Below are 24,520 nucleotides of genomic sequence, written 5' to 3' on the forward strand. Positions count from 1 at the left end.
ATTTTACGTACGGAACGCTGCAATATATTTTAGAAACGTTTTTATGTTAGTGTTGTGTGATTCAAGATTAAGTTATGAAAAACAGTGAATATGCCTTTAGGTAACGGCATACAGGATGGGCAAGTTTTGAAGGATGGGGAGGGGCCAGGAAATTGTTGTACACAAGCCCGAATAGGGAGAGCTGGGCTGGGTGGGGTGTTACATGTTTGTATGGGTGTAGCACTCAGTGGGGCCATGTCAAAAGCAAACCTCACTGATTTCCCCATTTTTCTAGACCTGCTTGTCCAATCCTGAGGTTGGGAGGATGATTGTGTTACTGACAGTAATAAAACTCTACTTGTTTCGATTTAAATACAGTATTCTTATTTAAACATAGTACTTTCTTTACCAAAATGTCTATTCTTCCTTTTTCAGATAAGTCAAGCTATCTTGTTTCTTCTTGTGTGCTAATTTCATAACATGAGATAGTCTTTGAAGAATGATGCTTATTTTGAGTTCCCTTTTTTGTCTGGCAGAAATTTCTCCTTCCCGTGCTTCTTTTTTTCTTCCTCTTCGTCCTCTTTAGTCTTTCCTCTCTCCCCCTAGTCAGTATGTTTGAGGAGCAGGGGAGTGCATTTCCTGTATCTTTTTCCATTTCGGACTTTCATTCTATTCAGGCTCAATATAATGATGACTTCTCTAACAAACATGCTAACTATTTTACACCAAGGCTTATGGAATGTTGAATACAGTTCCAGAATGGGCTTTGGTTTACTATACGATATACCACCAGGATGATTCACAATCCTGCCCTGTTCTCTGGAAGGCAGTGTAGGGAGAAAATCAGGGGCTTTAGGGAGTCAAAAAGGCTTGGGAGTATATCCAGGTTTGACCCCTCACTACTTTGAGGATCTCACAAAGTATCCCGCAAGGTCTCAGTGTGGGCAATCTCCTCATGGGGTAGTTATTAGGTTCAACAAAATTTCATACATAAATAAAATATTGATTCATTAAGTGAGTGTTATTTTTCCATCCTAACAATTTGATTTTGAGAATAATTGAGGGAAATTTTAAACCTTTCACCACGTTAAGCAGGGCACAAGAAGAGAGTGACTCAGCGAGAAAATGGGTCTAAAAGTACACAGTGCTTACTCCTCTCTTCAGCTGTATTCATTCAGAAACCTGAGCTTGCCTGACCGAGTGCAGGAAGAAAAGGAAGCCCTAGAAATCTGATGCCTGCTGTGCAGAGACAGGATGATAGAATATCTGCAAAACACACAAAGGAACCAGCATTGTGTCTTGCTAAACATTTATTTAGTAAAGACTTAACCGCTATTTCACAATACTAACAAGCTACTTTCCCAAGTGTCAATGAATTTCACTTTTAAATCCCCCTTTCATTTTCCTGTTTGTACATCAGGAAGTCTGAGTTACGACTTAAGCAAAGTCATCACTAAAGCAAAGACATGCACACAGAGAGTTCTGACTCATTTTCCTGGGAAGTAGGTTCTGACCTCAATACTACTTGATTTGGGAATCCTCACCTTCACCTCTTTCCTGGGTTCACTTTTGGGTGTATTGGCCTGGTGGCTTTAGAGAGAGAGAATTGATAGGGACTTAGTAAACTTCAAGCTTAGATAGTTCCAAATCATTCACGATACAGATGTGAAATGCCAACAATGGACTCTGATTGGTCTTTCCGGGATCATGTGACCAGGGTTCCAACCTGTGGCAAGGAGAGGGGGGGATGTTTGATTGGCAGGTTGGATCCTGTACTTCTGTGGATAGAATGGACAAGGTCCAGTGACCTGCAGTTCCTCCAGAAACACACAGAATGGTGAAGGGATGTTTTCCAAAGGGAAGGAATGGCTTTTATTAAATAATAGAAAAAGTGAGGGAGGGATTGCCAGGCAAACAGTGCAACAGATGTTGATGCTTGAGGTAATATTTTATAAATTATCTTCTAGCCAGAATGTTACTGTGATTGTATAGATTAAAGTTGAGCTTTGAAATTTTACATATCAAGCTCTTCATGCCCTGTGAGAGTGCGTTTGTCGCATCATTCCTTCTGCTAAATGTAGCCTAAAGTATTGAGGGAGATGATTCCTTTTCAGAGCTGCTGTTCATAGTGGTAACAAGAAGGGATGTGTTAGGCTATATTGTACATTTAGTGGTTTTCTTTTTTCTGCCTTTGCTAAAAGTAGCTGACTGAGACGTGGATAGATGAGAATTTGTGATTTTGTAGTTGAAATCAATGTGCAATGAATTACTTTGATTTTCATGAATTAACCCCAGGAATAAAATGAGGCTGGGAAGCATGTTCTGGCTGTTTGAGTACTCCCTGGCATCACTCAGTTTAGTTCTGTGAGGGGTGGGAGGAGGGAAGGCTGTCTTTAAGATTAGGAGCCACTTGGGAAAAACTTGGTTCTTTAAAACATGTGTTATAATATATATATAAAAATTATTACTATTATTATTATTATTTTCCTTAGCCCAGATACTCAGGGGCTAGCCAAAGCTCTTGCTTTTTGGATGAATAGCAAACAACCAGGGTAAACTTCAGGTCTGTCTTCCCAGACCCGCTCCTCCATCTGTGGAAAACTCCACTGTGTCCTTGTTCAGGAAGCCACGCCATGGCAGTCAGGCCTGTATCTATTCTCTGGCCTTGTCTTTTCTTCTCTCTCAGCACCTGGCTCTAAGGTAAGCAATAAGTATATCTGCATTTGGTGATGGAAGGAACTGGCACTAGTGTTGAGTCAGTGCTTCTCAAACGTTAATGTGTACACAAGTTCATTACTTTATTAAAATCTTTTTTTTTTTTTTTTTTTTTTTTTGAGACAGAGTCTCACTCTGTTGCCCTGGGTAGAGTGCCAGGGCGTAGCTCACAACAACCTCAAACTCTTGGGCTTGAGCATTCCCCTTGCCTCGGCCTCCCAAATAGCTGAGACTATAGGCATGTGCCACTACTCCCAGATAGTTTTTTCTATTTTTAGTAGAGACAGGGTCTTACTCTTGCTCAGGCTGGTCTCAAACCCCTGAGCTCAAGCAATCTACCTATTTCAGCCTCCCACAGTGTTAGGATTACAGGCATATGCCACTGCGCCCGGCCAACTTTGTTAAAATGTTATTAAAATGCGGATTTGAATTCAGTGGATGTGGGCAGGGGCCTGGGAGTCTGCATTTCTGACAAATTCCCAAGTGGGGCAGCACCTGCTGCTGCTAGTTCATGGAACTATTTTAAGTAACAAAGCAGTAAATTCACAGTTGGGTTTTCCTGAGTTTTAATTAAAGCTGTTGTGTGTGTAGGTGAGGTATATCACGTACTCTTAAATAGACTTTAAGTTAATGCTTTGATGCTTCCACAATTTATGCAACTTTGAGAAATATGCTGTCAGTCAAGGTGTGATAACATAATGAATAAAACAGTGTTATGATTTAAAGATTACATAGGAAATATATAAAACATATAAAATATTTTTATTTGTGTGTGGATCCTAGAAATGTTCACAGAATTATTAGAGATTCAGTACAAAGGAGAATAAATTACTAGCCAGATGCGTATAAACGACCTTTACGAGTAATTTGTTTTCTAAACATGAGATGTTATGGCACAATCTAACTTCATAAAAAATTTTTGTACTGGGCGATTCCTGTGGCTCAAAGGAGTAGGGCACTGGCCCCATATGCTGGAGGTGGCGGGTTCAAACCCGGCTCTGGGCAAAACTGCAAAAAAAAAAATTTTATTCTGAAATCTGTCCTCATAATAGGTAAACAAATGGTAAAGTTTTTCAATAGTTCAGATCTGAAGGCGCAAAAGAGAAAAACTAAAAGGACTTCTCTGTCTTGCCTGTGCCTTTGCTGTGCTGGTTAAACATTTAAATGCCCACCAACCCAGGAATGGATTAACAAGCTGTGGTATGTGTATACCATGGAATATTATTCAGCTATTAAAAAAAATGGAGACTTTACATCCTTCGTATTATCCTGGATGGAAGTGGAAGACATTATTCTTAGTAAAGCATCTCAAGAACAGAGAAGCATGAATCCTATGTACTCAATTTTGATATGGGGACAATTAATGACAATTAAGATTATGGGGGGGAGGAAAAGCAGAAAGAGGGACGGAGGGAGGGGGGTGGGGCCTTGGTGTGTGTCACACTTTATGGGGGCAAGACATGACTGCAAGAGGGACTTTACCTAACAATTGCAATCAGTGTAACCTGGCTTATTGTACCCTCAATGAATCCCCAACAATAAAAAAAATAAAATAAAATTTAAATATCCTTCTTAAATGTATAAATTTGACAAATGCTGATGATTGCCTGTTACATGTCAGTCTCTGAGCTAGGCACTGGAACAGTGGTGAATGAAACAGACGTGGTTTGTTTTTTTCATGCATCTTACAGTCTAGAGCTCTGTTGATTTATACCAGTGATTTTCAACCCGTGTGCCATGGTGTACTGGTGTGCCGTGAGAGGATCTTAGGTGTGCCTCGAAAAAATTACTTAATTATTTTTAAAAGAAGTTCAAAACACAGTAAGTATATTCCTTTTCTTACTCCTTTTTTTGATCAACATAATTTAAGGGTGCTGTGGAAGTTTAACTATAGGTTCAAGTGTGCCATGAGATTAGAAAAAGGTTGAAAAACACAACTATCTAGTTGTCACCAGCCATATATGGCTATTGAGCACTTGAAAGGTGGGTAGTCCCAATGGAGATGTGTTGTAGATATAATTAAAGGCTGGGTTTAAAGAAATACCCCTCAAAAGTAACTCATTAATTTTTTACATTGAAATGATATATCTTGGACAAATTGGGTTATTCAAAATATATTATTAAAATAAATTTCACTTACTTTATTTTCACTTTTTGAAGGTGGCTAGCAGAAAATTTTAAATTACATGCGAAGCTTCTGTTATATCTCTAATGAATGGTGCTGGCCAGTGATTCTCGAACTTTACTGTGTCTCTGAATCACCTGAAAATCTTGTGAACATGCGGATCTGGTTCAAGTAGCCCTGGAGTTCTGCCATTTCTTACAAGCTCCCAGGTGATGCTACCACTGCTGCTCCAGGAAGCATACTTGGAGTACAAAGAACTAGAAGACTTACAGAATGGAGAATTAAATGTAGATTGACATATATGATTAAGAAAAAACGTACAGGAATGAATTCATTGTAGAAAGACTGATGAACTAAAAATAGAAGAAATCACTGAAGTCAATGTACCATGAGGATAGTTTTTCAGATAAACTTTTAAGAAACAGTTTGATGTCTTGTGAGAGATTTAAGTGTTCTGTCAATACCAACACTGGTGTGTGTAGCCCTCTGAAGACATACACATATACAGGCACAGAATTTATAGCTGAATCCAACAAATATGCATTGTGCAATGTAACTACCATCTTACTGGGTAGACCTTAGGGATGAAAAAAATGAAGGTGGTTCTTCTTGTTCAGCTCATCATCTAGTTAAGAAAGTGACGTAAGTTCCCACCTAATGTGTACAATGTACAGGTATACGTGACACTTCCTGTGTGAAGGACTCAACTACAACTTGGACTTTACCTTACAAATGTGGACAATGTAACCTAATTGTATGTACCCTCCTATTAATCCCAAATAAAAAAAAAGGAAAGTTATAAACACAATTGACATTAACATAGTACAAGAAGTACCTGGAGTGCTTAGAACAAGAAGCTCAAGGTAGTGCTGTGTGATGTTTTGTTTCCTTTCCAAACTTACATGAAGGAAAGGGAATTTACAGCTGCCTCCTCACCCAGGCTCCCTGGTTGAGGCTCCCAGGTGAGTCCACACCTGTGGGGTGTGGACTGTTGAACTCCACCCTAGGATCTAATGGTGAAGCCAGTAGGTTAGGCCTGGACAGACAAAGAAGTGTTCTGGGCACAAAGATTGGGCAAGGAAGGACACACCACCTCTGAGGAGGAAACAGGATTTCTGGGAAGAGACTCTGAGTTTCCAGTGGGGTGGGAATCTGAAAGGGCCTCAGAATGCAGTAAACACCCACACTGAAGAGGCGAGAAGCAAATTCCCTGCAGAACTTCCAAGGAAATTAATGTGAATGATTTCAGAGATGAGAAGAAGTATTTTTTTTATTTCATAACTGTATAAGGCTCTTGATTAGAAAAATGTAAAAAAAAAAAAAAAAAAGCTGCTTTCTAGTGTCCCAAACTTCTAAAGCAAAGGGAAGAGCAAACAAGACATGTTCATTGGTCCTACGGAAGAACTTGACTTTCATTAGGTGAAGCGAAGTATTTCAGCGTCCAACATATTGTGGCTTTCTTCAGCCATTTCGCTTGTATCAAGAGGGCAGAGACTGTTGGTAGCTTATCCAATACTCCCCGCTTTGTGGTTAGTAACAGAACTGATTTTAGTCAAGATGGCACTGTGTGCTTCTAAGGAATTGCATGTTCCAACTTCCTCAGCACGTAATGATATTCTAGCCAGTGAGGTGTCAGGAGAGATGTGTGGAGAAAACTCTTTAAAGGAATGATTGGAAGTTGTGTGTCTTTTGCACAGCCCTCCTCTTCCTTCCTGATGCCTGAAATGCAGATGTAATGGCTGAAGTTCCAGCAGCTATTCTATGACTAATTTACAAGTATGACAATCACTCACCGAGAAGTTACATACTAAAAGACCAGAACAGAAAGAGAGAAGCCTGGATACCTCCTGATTTTTTGGAGTTGCCATATTGGCTCCGGTGTACCCAGTTCCATTTTATGTGAAATAATATTCCCTGTATATTCCAGCTACTATTATTTTGAACTCTCAGTTTATATGAGGCTAAACTTAATTCTAATACTCTTGATTTTCTCTTTTTAATCAAATATATAAAGTCTGTATTACAGAAGATCTTGAAAGTAATAGAGGAACAGCTATTTTGGAGAGTTTAATATAACTTCCTCAATGCAGGGTTCTTTCCATATATACTTGGTGGAAAGGATACTCAAATATATTGATAAATCAGAGAGAAGATTTAGTAAAGGTAATATAAAGTACTGTATTTGCAGAGCCAGAGGCTCAATTAAACAGGCTTGATTGCCTCAATTGCAGAGGCAATTAAACAAGCCTAATAGTACATACAAAGAGATTGTTAGACACCCAAGCATTTGTAGCTATTATAATAAATGTTCGCTTCCTTAACTGGGAATTATTATCACTCAAAATTAACCAGGAATGAAAAAATATGTGTTGTTATTTTCAAATCTAATGAATTTGAAGTGATTTTAATGGAATTCTGATGTATAAGGACCAGGAATATATCCTTTCAATATATTTTACAACTGTCAGGTCCTTGGTAAAATCTAGGTGTTCTGTTTTTCCTCCAAATGATGAAGGGGAGAAGAGAGCAGTAAAAATGATTAAAGGTATAAAAAACAGGACATTGGGAAAGAGTTTTTTTTTTTTTTAAGTTTTATCTAGCTTGGAAAATATAAAATAAGAGGATTTAAAAGTATTTCATGCATGTGAAGAGTTTTTGAAAGGAAGCTGTTCAATTTTTAATCATTCACACAGAACAGATCAAATTACTTTAAATGAAAGAAACTGCTTTTTGATAGAGTGTTTAGCCAATCTGGTGTCATTCAAGGTTGTAGTAGAAGTCCAGTATGGACTGAGGGTGTCCTACTGTGATGTCTCAGCTGCTGATCAACCATGTGTATCCCTCCTGAAGCTGACAGCTTGTGTTGAAAAGAACTTCCTAGAAAGTGACATTTGACCACAGGATCTCTTAGAATTCTTCCTTTGATTCCTTCTTTTGTTGGCTGAAAGCTCATAGCTCACTGCACTTCAAACTCCTGGGCTCAAGCAATCCTCCTGCCTCAATTTCCTAAGTAGGTGGAACAATGGGCATTCACCACCAGATTCTGCTAATTTTAAGAATTTTTATAGACGTGGGTGCTGATATTGTCTGGGTTGGTTTTAAACTCCTGGCCTCAAGTGATCCTCCTGCCTCATAGGATCACTGGTGTGAGCCACCAATTCTTTGAAATTTAGTAACTAGAAAATTCTTTGAAATGTATTCCAGTTTTTGTTTTTTTGTTTTGGGGATACATGGCAGACACTGCTGATTGTCCACTTGTAGCAGATATTGTAGGTGTCCAGAATATATCCCCTTGGCATTACCATGTTCAGCCCATGCTGATGACATCTGGGAATCTCCACCTCAAGGCTTTGTTTTCCCCAGTGCCTAAGGCAGTAATGCCACCTTACTGGGATGGATCTATAATTTGGGTATGAGTTGTTCCTGCTCACTGAGTCTTGCCAGCACCACCAACCAAGGGCTCACAGAATGTCTGATTTCCTATCATAGAATCCTGCACTACATTGGTCTGGGACCAAGGGACCTGTTTCACAACAAAGGAGCAACAATGAGCATATGTCTGTGGGTCCTACCATATACTTTATCACTGATAAGTGCTGCCTGATGGAACACATAGAGTCTCCGTGAAGGACCAGCAAAGGAGCCAGCTAGAAGATGCTGCTCTGTTGAGGTGTGACTTGTCTTTCAAAACATGGCTTTTGGTACTTTGAACCAAAAGTCAAATAATACTGTGTCTGTAGTAGCTTCTCCCCTCAGTCCTAGTAGATGATCTACAGTGGGGCTAGATTTATCAGGGTAAATTGCATTTTTCAGTGATTGTTTTAGGGGAAGTGGGCTGAGTGCATGTGGGAAAGATGTAAGTCCTCAGTTAACATACTGACATGCAAGGAGAAGCTGTTTTTCCTTTCTGGTTTTGGATGCATTGTGCAAATTAATGCTTGCAGGTTCTATAGCTATCTTAGAACCATGAAGAGGCAGAAAACATGGAGACTGAAAATGGCAGAGTGAGTGAAAGGGTGGAAGGAGTTGGGTCCTTGACAACAATATTGAGCCTTTGAAGCAGGCCAGGAACTGTCATACTCTGGACATTTTGTTAAGGGACATAACATATGGTTTTATTATTTCAGCCATTTTTAGTCCAAAATGGGTAATTTCAGGTGATAGCTATGGCAGCTATTGCTAGTTAGGCTTTCCCACATTTTTCCTTTCTCATGGTTTCCTCTGTACTAATGGTGCCTACCTGCCATTAGAGAGGCCAAAAATGCCTCTCCAGCACTTTCCCAGCCTCCCTTGCAGCTAGGTTATGGATGTATGGCCCAATTCTGACCAATTAGATTTGTGGAATGGTCTGTTTTTAGCCTCCTGTGAAAGCTTTTCTCCTTAATAAAAACTGGAATTTAGGGAACAGGCTCCTATTTTTTGCCAGATGCTGTTGTGTCTTCATATGACACTTGAAACTATGGCTGCCATCTGTCACAATAAGGATGCTTAGGATGACCTAAGCATGAAGCCAGTACGCTAAGAATGACTGAGTGAGAGATGGGAAAGGCCCTATCTCAATGACATGCAGAATACCTGGACTGATTGTGGATTTTCCCTGCCTCTTCAGTTCTTTTTTTGTGAGATAATAAATGTCATTAATTTTTAAACTTTTGTTGTTGTTAAGTGTTCTGCTCCTTGAAGCTAGAGCCATCTTAACTCATGTATAAGATTAATATTTTACTTTAAGGCCTGCCCTCTGCCCTCAAAGTCCACCAGAAGTGAAAGAAGAAAAAAGTTTCTGTTAAAATTTTAAACATCAGCTGGTATTATATTTTGCCAATGGAAAATGCTATTATATTAGGGTACAGTGACAGACTATTCTTGTGACCTTTCATGTGAAACAGATCATCACTACAAAGACATCTCCCTTCAATGTTCCTGCAATTTGGAGAAATAACAAAACTATAAAAGGGACAGCCATGCTCCCAGGGATGTTTTACTTCAGCTGGACACTATAATTTCTGAACTGAATTTTCATCAAAAGAAGGAATTTCATAACTCTTGAGAGCTGTCAATAAAAATGTATTGAAAATGTTTCTAAAAAAAAATCAACTATACACATTTTTTTTTTTTTTTGGTTTTTTTTTTGGCAGGGGCTGGATTTGAACCCACCACCTCCGGCATATTGGACCAGCGCCCTACCCCTTGAGCCACAGGTGCCGCCCATCTACACACATTTTTTTAATTTGAAAAAAATGGAGTAGAAATACTATAGGCATATCTAATTTTTACTGCACTTTACATCATTGTGTTTTGCAGACACTGAGTGTTTTACAAATTGAAGGTTTGTGGCTGTCATGCCTTGAGCAAATCTTATTGGCACCATTTTTTCAACAGCGTGTATTAACTGCTTGCCTCTGTGTCAAATTTTGGTAATTCTTGCAATATTTCAAAGTCTTTCATTGTTACCACATCTGTTATGGAGATCTGTGATTGGTGATCTTTGTTGTTACTAGAGTTGTTGTTTTGGGGCTCTAAGAACCAGGCCAATATAAGATGGTGAATTTAATTGATAAATGGTGTGTGTCCTAATTGCTCCACTGATTAGTTGTTCTGCCCCCCACTCTCCCTGAAAGTGGGCCTCTCTGTTCCCTAAAAACAACAATAATGAAATTAGGACAGATAATAACCCTACAATGACCTGTAAGTGTTCAAGTGAAAGAGCCACATGTCTCACTTTATATCAAAAGCTAGAAATGATTTAACTTAGTGAGGAAGGCATACTTGAAAGCTAAGATGCACTGAAAGCTAGGCATCTTGTACCAAACAGACAAGTTGCAAATACGAAGGAAAAGTTCTTAAAGGAAATTAAAGGAAGTACTCCAGGGAACACATAAATGATAACAGGAAACAGCCTTATTGCTGATATGGAGAAAGTTTGAGTAGTCTGGATAGAAGATCAAACTAGCCATAGTATTCTCTTAAACCAAAGTGTGATCTTGAGTAAGGCTCCAACTCTATTCAGTTCTACTAAGGCTGCGAGAGGTGAGAAAACTGCAGAAAGGTAAGTTTGATACAAGCACAATTTCATTCGTGGGGTTTAAGAAAAGAAGCTATCTTCGTGATAGAAAAGTACAAGATGAAGCAGCATGTGCTGATGTAGAAGCTGCAGCTAGTTCCAAAAGATCCAGCTAAATTCATTGAGAAAGGTGGCTATCCTAAACAACAGATTTTCAATGCACATAAAACAGCCTTCTGTTGGAAAAAGATGCCTTCTAGGACTTTCATTGCTAGAGAGAAGTCAACACCTGATTTCAGAGCTTTAAAGGAAAGGCTGACTCTCTTATTAGGAGCTGATGCAGCTGGTGACTTTAAGTTGAAGTCAATGCCCATTTACCATTCCGCAAATCCTAGGGCCTTTAAGAATTATGCTAAATATACTTTGCTTGTGCTCTATAAATGAACAACAAAGCCCGAATGACAGTGCATCTGTTCACAGCATGGTTTACTAAATATTTTAAGCCTACTGTTGAGACTTGCTGCTCAGAAAATAAGATTCCTTTCTAAATATTACTGCTTATTAACAATGCATCTGGTTACCCAAGAGCTCTGATGGAGCTCTGAATGTTGTTTTCATGCCTTCTAACACAATATCCATTCTGCAGCCCATGGATTGAGGAGTAATTTCAATCTTCAAGTCTTATTATTTGAGAAATTTTGTAAGGCTATAGCCTTACTGAATCCTCTGATGGATCTGAGCAAACTAAAATGAAAACCTTTTGGAAAGAACCATTCTAGATGCTATTCTAGATGCTATTGAGAATATTTATGACCCATGGAAGGACGTCAAAATATCATCATTAATAGGAGTTTGGAGGAAGTTGATCCTAACATTGATACTTTGAGGGTCAAGCCTTCAGTGGAGGAAGTAACCATCAGATGTGTTGGAAATAGCAGGAAAACTGGAATTAGAAGTGGAGCTTGAAGATGGGATTGGATTGCTACAATCTCATGATAAAACTTGAATGGATGAGAAGTTTCTTCTTAGGGATGAGCAAAGAAAGTGGTCTCTTGAGATGAAATCTATTCCTAGTGCAGATGCTGTGAACATTGTTGAAATAACAAAAGATTTTAAGTATTATAAAAATTTAGGGGATAAAGCAGTGGCAGGATTTAAGCAGATCGACTCCAATTTTGAAAGACATCTACTGTAGCTAAAATGCTACCAAACAGTATTGCGTGGTTTGGCATACATAAACAAAAAGAAAAAGAAAAAAAAAAAGACACAGCATTTCATTCTACACAGGTATCTTTTGTAAAATGGAGAATCAATTTATGCATCCGACATCACTGTTTGTTTTATTTTAAGAAATTGCTACAGCTACCCCAACCTTAGCAACCACCATCCTGATCACTCTGCAGTTATCAATACCAGGAGACCACTCTCCACCAGCAAAAAGATTACAATTCACTAATGCCTTAGTTAATTGTTACCACTTTTCGGGAATAAAGTATTTTTAAATTAAGTCTGACTTTTAAAAGGCATAATGGCATTGCATACTTAGTAGACCACAGTCTAAACACTTAAATGCATTGGCAACAAAAAAAATTTGTGTGACTTGTGTTATTGATATATTTGCTTTATTGCAGCAGTCTGGAACCTAACTTGCAGTATCTCCAAGGCATGACTACACATTTCTGTTTAGTTTAAGTCTAAAACAGAGGAGAATTTAGAACTTTAATTCCTAGGACTATTTTCTTTTATATGTAAATACATGTCCATAACATAAAATATATTCATAATATAGAAAGACATAGTGAAGAAAGATGTTGCTGGCATTCTCCTAGTCTGTTTTAGGGTCTTTGATGGAAAAAACAGGTCAATATTAGTTTTTCTCTGTTGAAAGTGACTTGGTTTTTCTATAGGCTTTTCTTGATTCTGGAACTACCCCTTTTAAAGCACGCTTAGCTCTGCAGAGCTGTGAAGGTCTTTTCAGAAATAAGAAGCTCTATATTCCACTTATCTTCAGGGTGTATCCTTTGATAGCATTTGGACAGATTAACCAGCAACTGAACTGTCATATTTTGTTGTGGGCGAACAGGTTGCCTCAGTTAGGTATTCATTCCTTGAGGTAGCTAAATTGGCCTAGGACCAACATTGAGTGATCTTTCTTTGCTCTGTGCATCACTGCTCCACCTAGTTCAAGTTCTGACGGCTTCCTGATTTTGAGACTCTCCTGGGAAGTATCTCTGCTTTAGCCTGAGGCTGGTTTAAGAAGGCAACTTTTCACCTACTTTAGGAAAAGTTAAAACTAAACAATGATGTTGGATTTGAAAATAAAAGAGCCCATCCCTATTACAAACGTCTTCTTATAGTACACCGTAGTTGTTATTTTAGTCAGTTTGTGTTTTGGGGGACATATGCATGTTTTGTTTTGTTTGAGGGGAGGCAGACTATCTGCGTGGGGTGGCCTTTTCCCCTTGTGTAGTGTCCAAAATGAGATGCAAGGTAAACTCTTTAAATTACGGAAACACTTTAGCTTCCTAAGGGGAGGACATTCAGAATCAACAATTTGGAGTAAACTTTATTTTTTGAAAAGAAATATCAATTTTGTACAGTGAGTACATTTAGGGATGGGTTATATGCTAGGTTAAGTGAGGTCAAATCAAGAGAAATATAATAATAATGGATATACTTTCGGTTTTTGAGCCTCTTCCTGTCCCAGGCATTTCCAAGAGTCATTTTATTTTGCAAGATTTGACAGACATTTGTGCAAGAACAGAATAGCCTAATCCAGTTAAACACGAAAACTGATATGCATATTATTTTATACTCTATATTAAAGATTTACACATTACTGCAGTAACAGTGGATTTGCAGTTCTTTTGGGGGGTTGGTTTTTCCTCCTAGAGAGGGACGGCCCTCCTCCAGATCCTACCATGCTGGCCTCTTCCTCCCACGCAGTGGCCGAGCCTTGTTCCCTTCCCCCACCGGCCGCGGTCGGTACCGCCTGGCCCACCCGGTCCCCGCCCCGCGCCGGCTGCGGCTGAGTCTCGGCCGCCGCGGCTCCGCGGAATGACCCGTAGTAACCCCGCTCCGCCCCGGGCCGCCAGCGCCGCGCTCCCCGGCCCGAATTCGATAGGCCCAGCCCCGCACGCGCCACCGCCCGCGGGCCAATGGGCGGCGGCCTCTCTGCATATGCAACGAGTGCCGGCCGGGGGAGCGCGTCCCAGGCGGTTCGGCTCAACAGACGCTGGTCTGCCGGCGCCGGGGAGCGACGCTGCAGTTGCCGCGGCGGACCGGGCAGCAGACGGGCGTCCCCTCGCAGTGTGGCCGCGACGGCTGCGCCCCAGGGTACCCAGGAGGCGGCGCGGGGGGTGAATGCTCTGCGGCTCTGCCGGGCCTGCGTGGGCCCGAGGCCGGAGGAACCCGCGCCCCGGCGTGGCGGTGAGTGCGGCGCCCGTTGTGGGAGCGGCGGGGGCCGGTTGGCTGCGTGGCCTCTGTGTGCGGCTCGACTGGGCCCCAGGGTCGCCCCAGTCTAGGGGAGGGACGCGGCCGGCCTAGGGGCTTGGGTCCTCGGCGTTGCCTCCCGACCTGGCCCCAGGGGTGTGCGCGCAGGACTTCCGCAGCACCGGAGAAAGCAGCGGGCAGGGTGGGAGGCGTCCACGCCGGGGTCCGGGGACCCGGCTTGTGTGGGGCCTGGGCCGGAGGGCCCCCGCGGGCGGAGGAGCCGCAGCCTGAGCGGCGTGGGGCGGCGCTAGCACGGCGCTGTCCCGGGAGGAAGGATGCGCTGGGTCCCTCCTGGCGCTCTGGGGGCGGGGGCGGGGGCGGGGGCGGGATGGGGGGCCGGCCGCTTGAGGTGGGCTCTGCGGCGGCGGGAGCTGTGCGGCGTCCGCGGGAGGGAAACCCAGCCCTGCGATTTCGGAAAACCCATGCTTGGAGGGGCAGGAGTGTCTGTTGCTGCGTGATGTGAGAAGAAATTGGGCTTGTGAGGTGGGTCGGCCTTAGAGGTTTTGTTCTGGGCAATGTCTGTGATGCTGAGACTGGGATTTAGACCGACGTCTGGGCTTGGGAGTTGTGGGTTTACTTTTCCCCAACTGCGTTTTAATTAGACACTAGTGATGGGATGGAACACTTAGGGAATGCTCACTACCGGCAATCCTGTGCGGTAGGTATTACCAGGCCCTTTTTACAGATGAGCCGGAGGAACAGATTTAACTGGTTAACCCAGGCAGTGTGGTATTGGAAAATACGCTCCAAGCTATTGTATATGAGGCCCCTCAAAAATAGAGTACAACGCTTTTAAAATTATACGGGACGGAGAGACGGAGTAGGCTTTGTAAATGAGATTATAGCCGAATAAAATGACAAATAGCTGACATATATTGAGCCTTTATTACGTGTCCCGCACTATTCTAAGAGCTTTATGCGCAGTGTCTTTGTACTGTTAACAGTCCACTAGGATGGAGGTTATTCCCATTTTACAGCGGGAGAAACTGCAGTGTGGATATGTTAACTTGCCGGCAGATCTAAGATAGTAAGAAAAGAAGCTGGGATTCAGACAGGCCTGTCTAAATTCAGAGCTCTCACATCTAACCCTATATTATGCTGCCTCTCTTTGGTGGCTGGCTGAATAGTTGCCACTGTGGATTTTAATCTGGATGGCCAGGAGGGCTGAAGTGTCATGATAACGTCTTTCCTCATCATCACAACCTGTATCCTCAGATTGGTTTTGAGAGTTAAGGATATTGCTGAAAGTGTATTAGAAGATGGTTATAGGGGAACGGTGGTACGACATGTTGCACACATTTTATTCTTTTTTCTGCGCAGTTTTCACACTTCTGGATGAGTAAAGCTCTTCTTGTAACTCTGGCATGTGTTTTGTCTTTAGACTTTTCCTTTTCCTTTTCTCTCTTTTTTTCCCTTTTGGTGAGACAAAATCTCACTCTGGCTCTGTTGCCTGGACTGGAGTACAGTGGTGTCATCGTAGCTCACTATAATCTGTGATTTTCCTACCTCAGCTCCCAAGCACATGGGCTATAGGTGTGTGCCATTAGCCCGCCTAATTTTTCTATTCTTTTTAGAGATGGAGTCTTGCTCCTCCACTCAGGCTAGTTTCAAACCTCTGGACTCAAGTGATCTTCCTGACTTGGCCTCCCAAAGTACTCGAACTATAGTCCTGAGCCACTGTGCCGGGCCCCTGGTTTTTCTCTTCATAAAAAGTGTTAGTTCTGTAGCATGGCAGTGTTGTTGGATATAGAGAAGAGTGATCTGTTGTACTTAAGAGTCAAGGTGACAAGTCACCTAGTGTCTCTGGATGTCAGTTTGTGGATTTATAATGTTTGACCTAGGTGATTTAAAGCATAAGTAATCTGTGAATCTAAATGCCCTCCATGAGGGAAGAAAGGAAGGATGGAAGAAATGAAGAATGAACAAATTATAAAGAGAAGATCATCCTCTGCCTGATTGCAGACAGGGGTTAAGGTGGAAGATGCTGGGAATAGAACAGTGAATAGAATCGATGTGATCCCTGCCCTTATGGAGGAAATAAGACAAGAAGAAAATGATCATACAGATAAACATGTAATTTTAGGTTTTTATACATGCATGAAGGAAAAAGTATTTTATGAATGAAGATTATAAGCAGGATTGTGGATTACATGGAAATCTAGTCTAGGGAGCTTTTTTGAATTGATGGGATGAGATTTTACTAGATGACAGCCTTGAATTCTGAGGCTGTAATTAAATGCATCTAACTCAAGAGTTTGAGAACTTTTGAGCAATAGCAATTCTTTTCATTTCATATTGTCTGTTCCTAGGGAGAATGTCAATCCAGTTCACATTACAAGATGTGGAAATGAGATAGGGAACTGTTTCAAGCAGTCATTCTGATTCTGTTTGCCTTCAGGATATTTAAAGCTTAAATGTTCTTGTAATGCTTATTCTCGAGATGAACAGTTGTAAAGCAAGACTCACATTCTCGAATGTGAGTTTTGGTCTTGAAGATAGAGTTTAGATACTTTTTTTGGGGGGCGGGCGCAAGCTATGCCAAAGGTGACAGGCTTTGCAAATTTTAGATAAGCAGCGGGGTAATTATCAAAACTATCAGTTGTGGTTTACACTTTACTGGGTGATTTAACTTAAAATTCTCACCTCTTAGGGCATTGTTTTGGTGGCCAAATTGAGAACTACAGACTGAAATACATAATGTTTCAGTTGAACATTTATGAAGCTAATAGAGACAGTTCATTGTAATGCATTTACTGAATGCCATCTGTGTACAAAGCACTGTCCTAGGTTGACCATGTTGAATAAATAAAAAGATGAACTTGACATAGTTCTTGCTTTCAGTGAGATATCACTGAATACTAATGTTCAAATTTAAGTTTTTATTCTAAGTGCTGTCATATACTGTTTTTTTAAATTCTCTCTCTCTCCAGAGTAGAGTCCAGGTAGAGAGCAGTGGTGTCATCATAGGTCACAACAATCTCAAACTTCTGGGCTCAAGCGATCCTCCTGCATCAGCCTTCTAAGTAGCTGGGACTATAGGCCTGTGCCACAGTGCCTGGCTAATTTTTCTATTTTTAGTAGAGACTTGAGTCTGCACTTGATCTGGCTGGTCTTGAACCTCCTGAGCTCAAGTGATCCTCCTGCTTTGGCCTAAGAGAGTGCATGAGCTACCATGCCCAACTTGTGATCTTCTAAGTTACGTGTATAATGGGTCAGTAATATTGAGAAAATGAAGATTTTAGACATAAAATTGGCAGGGCGTGATGATAAAGTACTGGGTTTCAGACCAACACGCTGAAGGAGTATATGTGCTGTTCACTGAGCTGGGGCTTACTGGGAGAGAGGTGGATTTTCTATGGGGATAGCATGGCTTTAGTTTGGGGCATGTTCCTTTGGAATTGCCTTTGAGACCTCTTTTGAGGTCTCAAAAGGTTTAGTGCTCAGAATCGAGGTGGACATTTCCATTTTGGAGCCCTTAGTTTGAAGTGAGAGCTCAAACTATGGGCATGGGTGAGATTGCCTATGGAGAGACCACAGAATAGGAATGGATGGAGCTGGGTAGAGGAGTTTGCGCTTGCAAAGGAGACGGGAGTAGTGGCCAGGAAAGTGAGAGATAGCTAGAAGCAGATGTCTGTGCAGCAGGAAGCTTATACTCTGAGATGCTTCTGTTGAGAGGAGAATTGAGAACAGTCCATTGGATTTAGTAACATGTAGGTCATAAAGGTCATGGGTGACCTTTGAAAGAGAGGCTCATCTGATGGCAGGGGTAGGAATGAGGAGGAGACAGCAAGTACAGGTTACTTAAACTCTTGCTCACATTTCAGCATGTTTAAATGCTGATGGGAAGGCTCAGTGGAGAGGAAGAGGTCGAGCATGGATTAGGAAAGGGTTTGTGTATAGTTCCTGAGAGGATGGGAGTGGATGGGATCCAGAACACAAGTGAGGCCTGTGTTTCAGCTGTGGTGGTGGTGGGGGACACCCCTTCTGCAGCACAGAAACGGGCCTGTAACTTACAACAGAGCCTTAAGCAAATACTAAAAAATTGTTAAGAATTGTTAAATTTTAAAAAATCAACCCAATTTTAGCTGACTCATGACATATAAGAAAAATCCACCACAAAAGCAGTGTCTGAAATTGACTTAATATGTGGCTTAGTCTTGATTTCATCCCTTCAGTAGGATGTATATTTTCATCTAATTTTTGATTGTAGTTTATTTCTCCTTTGAAAAAGGAGACATTTTAAATGTTAAATCTTGTGATTCCTTCCCTGTGTGCTTATTTTGGGTTTCATAAGAAAAAGCTTTCAGATTGCTTCTGTTTTCTTGACATTGTAAGTACCTTAATTCTTCTTTTTATTTAGTGTTTTGGCTTCTGTTATTATTGGATTGTGTTTACTTATGTGCTTATGATTTTTTCCCATTTTGAAGGATAAAGAATTAGATCAGTGGTTCTCAACCTTCCTAATGCCGCGGCCCTTTAATACAGTTCCTGTGGGTCACGACCCACAGGTTGAGAACCACTGAATTAGATGATTCAGTGGGCTCAATTGATCTGCTAATTTTTGTTTAGAATTGAAAATACTTAACTTTTTGGATAAGTCACCTCCAAATACAAATTTGTACTTATTTGTGAATGATATACACAGGGGCATGGGTTTGTTCATGTATGTATTTATATTGTGCCTAACAAAGCCTTCGGAATTTAGAAATGATTAGTAGTAGAGAGTTCCTGTTCTCAAGGAGTTTACGGTTCACTTAAAGGAAGGAGATATTTGAACAAACCTTATGGGATAGGGTAAGGGAAGAAGGCATGTGAGCAGATTCATTACAGTATGGTAATACTAACCAGTACAGCAGTGGAAGTGGCTAGGATATACAGGAAGAGTGCAGAGCAGGCCCTGAGTAGAGGAGGAGAGGGGGCATGCAGTGGAGGTGAGGGCTGAGCCAGGTGTCCTAGTGAATTGGAGTTTTGCTTGGAGAACAGGGAGCCAGGGAATAGAATATTTTACCTTGAATTTTGTCTGTGTGTATATGCACTGGGACTATTCTAACAGTATCAAAGAATCTTGTTAGAAAAAATTTTAAAAAGCATATCTTACTATCCTAACATTGACTGCTCTAGACGTAAAAAGCTGCCCATTTCCCCCTTTTCTGTCATGATCAGCTTTTCTGTCCTGTTTGATGAAGAAAGTAACTGAATTTACTTATATTCTTTTGATAGCCTAGGTTTTCTTCTTCTAAGCTAATGGTTTTTGGAGTAAGGATAATAGATAATACCTTACAGCATGCTGTGACTTGTAGCTATTCTAATTTTCTTATCAGTCTAATGGGATAGGTTCTTATATTATTATTTTTTACAGATGAGGAAACTGAAGCACAAGGGAACTTGAGTAACTTGCTTGAATGTATGCTGGGTTTCATCTCAGGCACTTTGGTTCCAGAGTCCGTGTTCGTAAACCTTGGGCACTGCATCTCCTCTCTGGGGTGACAACTGGCTTCAAGTTCATGTTAACCTCTGAAGTCATAATTGTATCGAGAAAGGGGCTGTGATAACATTTGGGGGCAAGGTTTATGTTTGTTTTAATTACATATAGTTACTGGCCATAACTAAGTTACTGGTCCAGAACAGAACTGAGAGAATTTAACTAGAAGTTTCTTTTTGTACTCCAACATTAGTATTTCAGGATGCATTCTCCTTGAACTTTCTTTCCCAAGAGTCTTTATCATTGTGCTCTTAGATTTCTCTTTTGGATCAGGAATATAAAGCCATTTGGGATGCCATAATCTGCTAATACCATTTTCTTTCCTTTTATTTTCTTTTTTCGTTTATTTTTTGAGAGTCTTACTCTGTCTCCTTGGCTAGGGTACAGTGATGTGATGATAGTTCACTACAGCTTCAAACTTCTGGGCTTACAAAATTCCCCTGTCTCAGCCTCTGGAGTAGCCGGGTACCCACCACCGTGCCCAGCTGATTTTTCTGTTTTAGCAGAGACAGGATCTCACTGAGGCTAGTCTCGATTTCTGGGAGGCCAGAGTTCTGGGATAGTAGGTGTGAACCACCACTACTAATTCTGTTTCTTTTCTCTCTTTTAAATAAGATATAGATACTCTTTCTGTATGTTTGAACTCTTTCTGTATGTTTGAACAATATTTTATAACAGTTAATCCAGTTAGAGAAACTACTCCTTTACCCCAAATCTGTTAGTTAACCACTACTCTGAATTTGGTGTTTGTTATTCCTGTGCATGTCTATGCTGTGTAGCTATACTACAGGTGTGTATCCCTGAACAGTGTATTCTTAAATTTATTTAGGTGGTACTGTGTGTATTCTTGTGCAGCAGACTTTCCCCTCCCCCACACTCAGTGTCACTTACCAGTGTGGTTTCATTGGTTGAATTTCAGCAGCGTGCGTACGAGTCGATTTAGTTCATTTATTTTACTGTGACATGGCATTACATTTTGGGGCTATGCCACATTTATTTTCCCTCTGTTGGTAGACTTGTAGGTTGCATTTTTGTTGTTGTTGTTCATACAAATATTATTACCATAAGTATTCTTGAATGCAAGTCTGTGTTTGTCTAATTCTATTTTTGATGCTCTAGTGACCCTGTGCTCCTTTTTCTTTGTTCTTTACATTCTTGTCTTGGTCTTCCTCTAATTTTCTCATTATTTGACCTAAACTGCTTTTGTCTCTTATACTTACAGTACAAAATTACAATAGGCACTTTTCCTCTGAGGCTCTTTTTAGTAACCTTTATTTCATTTAATGTTGTTCTACTTTCTTTGTTTTGATTTAAAAAATAATAATAAAAATATCTTAAAGTATCAATATGTCTTAGTGGATATTTTGTAGATGTATATCTAATATTATTTTGCTTCTAATTTCATAAATTACTAAGGGATAGTTCACACGTGTCCTTACTCTGGGGAAATGTTTCTTTGTTAATCTACTTTTGATTCAGCCAGTTCTGTATCTTAGTGCTTGTTTAAGTATTTTTCTTTGAAATGTAGTGGGTAGGAACATGGGCTTGGAGATGGGATTGCTTGCAATCCTGGCTCTACTTCTTATTAGCTGTGTGACATGGGGCACTTACCTGTGTGTCAGTTTCTTCATCTGTAAAATAGAGATAATAGAATTTGTGTAGATTGTTGTGAGATTTAAATAAGTATCAGGCATATAGTCAGTACTCGATAAATATTAACTCTTTTTATTAGTTTTATTTTACAGTATGCAGCATCTTCTACTCATGATTACTTCTGCTTTTGAAGCAGCGCAGTTATTTTCATGTGTGCGCATATACCTCAGGGAAATGTCTAATGTATAACCTCTTGTTAATGAGGATTGGGACGAGATCTTGTAGATAGCAGGAAATTATATGTTAAGGGACATTAGATTTTATTTGATAGCGATAATTTGGGATTTATATTCTGCTTTAATTTTCTTGTAAGTATGTATAAAGCAGACTGAAAATAAGTTGATATCGTGAAATTCTCATTCAGATAATTAATAAGTCTCTTCTTGTTAGTTTCAAAAGACTTTTTGTAATATGACCCTGATTCAGTAGTGTTTCTAAATGTGTTACCCGATATCATCAACCTATGGTGTTGCATGGAGAAAGAACCATTGCCATCCATATGTAAAACGTGATAGGTAAATTTGATCTAGTTACTTAACCTTTCTCAGCCTTCTGCTTTAATTTCTGCAACATAAACATTTTAATTCATACCTCATACACTTATCATGAAGATTGAGAGAGGCAACTGGTAGTAGTTCTGGATTCATAGTTGGCCACCTATGTTAGTTTCTTTATCTCTCTGCCTCTGTCTTCTCTCATAATTTCCTTTTTCCCCTACTTTTTAAATATTTTTTTCCGTTTTTTCTTTTTTCTTCCTCCCTTCTCTGTCTTTCCGAAGTAGTTTTTGATAGTCACAAGACATTCTAAATCCAGTATGTTTGCAAACCATTAATAAAAACATACCTCATTTAAAGGGGATTAGGAAATATTTATTCCTTAAGGATAAAAGTTTTCAACCTATGTGAGAGTATAGAAAAGATGTAGTAAGTGTTAGAGGAACAATATAGAGAAAAAAAAAAAAAGATCATGCTTGGCCAGAGTAGCTAAAGAAAGGTCAACCATGCAAAATGAGACTAATGTTGGACTTGAAAGAGTTGAGCGTGAGGAAGGTACTGAAGTTGGGTGTCGGGCAGTGGAGTTTGGAAGAGCAGAATTGACAGATTAAATTGAACCATCAGCTGCTTAGGAGGATTAAGGAAGTTATGAGGATAGATCACATTCTGTGGGGAAGTAAGGAACAGAATCCTTGCATAAACTCATTTACTTACTGATTCAGTGCAGAAAGTAACTGTTGAGTGAATGAAAGGTTGTAGGAATAGGGAGGGAGACAGAGCAGCTCACAGTGTAGAGTGACAGGCTGTACCTTGGTACAGGAGGAGCATTTGGAGGTCTGGCAGGAAGTGGTTGTCACCCTGCTGCTGTCCATACCACTTAATCTGCCTGGACCTCAGTTTTCTTGTCTGTAATTTTCTGTTGCTAACAACAACAAAAATCTTCTCTACTGCTGTTCTTCTTCGTTTTTTTACCTTCCTTTCCACCTCTTCCTTTTACTTGGTTGGGGATTTTGTTACCTCTGCCATATTTCTTTCTTAGATGTTTTTGATCACTGTGCTTTGTGCATTTCCCCTTGTGTTTTCGTTTATGTGTTTACTGCATGAAATTCACTGGAGGTATTTGGGTCTCTTCCTCTTTAGACATCTCAATCTCTCTCTTTGATATCAGGATTTTACAGGCATTCCGTTTTGATATATCTGATAAATTCACAAATAACTAATTACAAAGGAAAAATGAGTACCCTGAGAGTTCAGTAGATGGATAGAGAAGTTCAGGCTGAAGTTGGGGCCATGTGAGGTTGTGTCAGGGAAAGCCGTGTCAATTTAGATTGTTAAGCAATTGCTAGAATGTGGTATGTGCAGAACAAGGAAGGACATTCCAGGTAGAACTGATGGGCAAAGTAAGCAGGTAAGGGGGCCAGTTAGATGTTAGACCTGAGTACAGAGGTGTGACGTAGAGATTGGAAGGTGAGGGCTAAAAAGTAAGCTGATTTCAAGTTGTGAAGGGCCTTAAATGCTTGGCCCTTCCTTCACAACTTGAATTTAGGAGTTTAGAATTATTGTTTTTCTCTTTTGGACAATGAGGAGGGAATTAAGACTTTTGAGTAGAGGATTGAGGTGAAATTTGGGTTGTAAAGGAGCGGCAGTGTCACACTGCAGGTGGTTGCAGCATATATTGTGGGAGGGGAGCAGGGGTTAATTAAGGAGATACTTGAAATCTGTCAAATGACCGGGAGTAAAGACTCAAACTGGCAAAGTAGCCGTGAGAATGGATGGAAGTGGGTGGATGACAGAGAAGATAGAATGTTCAGGCCTTGCCAACCACTGGGGTCTGTGGAGGGTAAAGGAAAGGGCAATGCTTTTTAGTTTTGAGCAGGGTTCTCAGAATGGGAGGAGGCAGCTTTTCGTCTAACCTGGGAAAGGTGAAAGGTTGACTGACAGTGTAAGAGCACTGCTTTTTGAAGTGGAAAGGAGAATTCAGGTCTAAAAATTTATTATTTTTAAGAATGTGAAGTGGGATAGCTGCAGTCCCCTCAAAAAAAGCTAGAGAAGGGGTTATCTAGGTGGGTTGGTGAGGGTTGGATTGAGAAGTGGAGAACGGCGAAGTTCTGGATTTAAAGCTTTATAGAATGTGGCAGGAAGTCAGTTAAAAGGTGCGTACAGTAATTGTCACTAGGAACCCACAGACCTGTGGTACTGGTCCTGGTTGGATAACTCTCCAGCTGGCAGCTTTGGGTTTGGGAGTGAAGAAAGTACAGTGAATCTGTAGGGACAGGTCATGTTTGAGAGCTTGAGATAGTAAATGCTCAGAGCTCTTCATCAAGGAATGTTTGCCACAAAAACCATCTCTGAAAACTTCGTTCCCTAGGACCAGGCTGCTTGGAGGCAAATGAAGCAGGAAGGGAGTTGGTGGCCAGGATCAGCTGGGAAAGCAGGTCCATTGGATAGGGGACGTGGGATGTAACAGCCCATTCTCATTTTGTTTATTTTTAAGGCTTGAATTAGTATTCCTATGCGAGGAATCTTGTTTTGTTGGAATGTTACTTTTTTGCTTCTCTGCTTTACTCCTTCAGGTTTAG

The 24,520-nt window shown here is 40.6% G+C and overlaps 1 protein-coding gene across 2 annotated transcripts in view; it reads left to right on the forward strand.

The window, feature by feature from the left end:
* The first annotated feature begins 14,066 nt into the window (after positions 1 to 14,066).
* The window catches only part of ACSL3 (acyl-CoA synthetase long chain family member 3), a 73,784-nt gene continuing 63,330 nt past the window's right edge, over positions 14,067 to 24,520 (forward strand). For both annotated transcript variants that reach the window (XM_053597448.1, XM_053597449.1), the window contains exon 1: positions 14,067 to 14,249. The gene's annotated coding sequence lies outside the window, so the exon portion shown is untranslated. The remainder of the gene's footprint in view (positions 14,250 to 24,520) is intronic.

The sequence above is a fragment of the Nycticebus coucang genome, chromosome 7 (genome assembly GCF_027406575.1).
Source record: "Nycticebus coucang isolate mNycCou1 chromosome 7, mNycCou1.pri, whole genome shotgun sequence".
Lineage (NCBI taxonomy): Eukaryota > Metazoa > Chordata > Mammalia > Primates > Lorisidae > Nycticebus > Nycticebus coucang.